At 30.6% G+C, this 2,190-nt stretch overlaps 1 long non-coding RNA gene across 1 annotated transcript; it reads left to right on the top strand.

Moving 5' to 3' along the window:
- Positions 1–386: 386 nt before the first annotated feature.
- Positions 387–1,806, top strand: LOC129988963 (uncharacterized). The gene is made up of 3 exons (XR_008785713.1): positions 387–641; positions 1,223–1,307; positions 1,683–1,806. It is a non-coding gene; the product is annotated as an uncharacterized LOC129988963 (long non-coding RNA).
- Positions 1,807–2,190: the final 384 nt, after the last annotated feature.

Consider the following 2,190-nt stretch of genomic DNA (forward strand, 5'->3'; position numbering starts at 1 on the left):
AATGAATATAGAATATATAATTATTCATTTGATTATTAAATAACTTTACGAATGTGAAGTAGGTTATTATATAATTAAACTTGCTTACTATTTTTTATAATACTATTTAAGTATATGTAGGTTGGAATAGGTTTTGATGTATAGTAACGATCTTTTGTTGAATAAAGGGTCCCCAATCATACCAAAAGCGAAATTGCTGTTTCGTTTCCCACACTTGTTATGAACCGTCATCTATTACGATGTATGAAACGCTCACTACAAATGATATTGAAATTTTGGAAATTCAAGTATCCTGTCGTTTCCTATATATAATACTGAAATCGAAAATGACATTCTCTAACCATTTTATTTAATTTTCCAGAAAACATTCAACTGCAAGGAGGCAAACCATAATTACTCGTCAACATCTATTAAAACTGATGCAGAATTTCCAGCTATTTCTGAAAATAGAAAAGCAGAGAAAATGAAGCGCATGCCATCCCGAGATCGTCTTTCGTGAGTAGATGGACCGAACAAATCGATCGCCAGAGAATGGAACCAACCTGAGACAGCCTTTTGCAACGTTTTACTCCTCACAAGTAAAACGTTGCCACGCCAGAAACCTTTTTAAAGTGCAAAAATAGAACAAGAAATATTTCCAGGTAATTTTGATTTATTTCTTGAAGCTTTTAACTTACGAGGATCTGATTTTCTGAATAAAGCATTTTACTATTAATTTGGAAAATCCATTTTTAATCCAAATTAGATGCGTGTATGCAATTAATTAGAAGTGCAAAATATTTTCCCGAGTGTCGCAATATAACAAGGCACAAAATTTCAGTTGGTTTCTTGCATAAAATAAATGAATGTTTTTCAAACGAAATTTAATTTCATCGCTTTATGATTTCTTTTATTTGAAGAGCATTTAATGACGATTGGTGGAGAAACTGTACAGCAATCTTCATTAGACAGTTATTGACTGTACTTTAATTGAATGGAAAACTTATGTTCTTAAACATTTGAATAGCCCATAAGATTCTCGAACCTACACTTTAGTATGATCAATAACAAGTCTTGATGGATCTTTTTACAAATATATTTAAAATACTGATAGCTTTTAAGCTTTGATAGCTTTTAAAGAAATGAATTCTTGTGTACTTTGCTTTTATTTCTAATTATGTCAATGCATGTATAACCGATTAAATAAAATTCTTATTGACGATCTGTCAATGTTCATTTGTAGTGACTACTTCAGTTTTTGACAAATTCTCTACCAGCAATCTGGGTGATCGAGAAACTTTTCTCAGAATGGTATCGTAGAGATAACGGTAAGTTGCAAGAATTGATAATAGTCGTACCAAAATGAAGATAGAATTTGATTATTTTATTGCAACTTAACCAATGTACATCATTTTACTTTTATAGATATATAAAAGTTGGTGTACCTACTGCTTGTATTAAATGCCTTTTTCTGAATAAAGACGCGTTATCCATCCATGAAGTAATAAGGCTTTCGTGATTCCATATAGCTTTGGAATTGACGCCATTTATGGTACATGTGGTAAACTATTCACCAAAAATGACTATATACGTGTATTACGTTACTATATACGTGTATACTGAATTATTTGAAATATAATTAATGCATAATTTTATTAATTTGAAATTGAAACGGCATGGCATTTTCAAACATTTTTTTCTAGAAAGCAAGTTTTCTGAAGCCATATGGAGGTAAACTACATATAATTTATGTGGAAGCGTCTATTAAGACAGGAGCTTGTTTTCCAGCTATTTCTCAACACAAGAAAGTTACCTGAATGATTCTGAAGCGATATCGGTATGTTGCAAGAATTTTGGTGATTGTCATACCGAAATGAATATAGGATGTATTCATTCATTTGATTACTAAATAACCTACTTTACGAATGTAAAATAGGTTATAATTTAACTTACTACTTCTAATAACTTAATATTTTTTAATTATAGTTCCAAATAAGTTTTGATTTATAGTCCTGATATTTTTCCGACTAAAGGCTTGTTACTCATCATCAGAAGATATTGCTTTCTTGGTTCCACGCATGCTCTGAACTGACAGCAACTAAGCTGGATGCTATGAAATACTCGCTACTAATGGCATCAAAATATTGGAAATCCAAGTATACATTCAACTTCTTAATCAAATTAAATAGCAAGAACATGACATTTTCTAAT

This window comes from Argiope bruennichi, chromosome 10, assembly GCF_947563725.1.
Source record: "Argiope bruennichi chromosome 10, qqArgBrue1.1, whole genome shotgun sequence".
In the NCBI taxonomy this organism is placed as follows: Eukaryota; Metazoa; Arthropoda; class Arachnida; order Araneae; family Araneidae; genus Argiope; species Argiope bruennichi.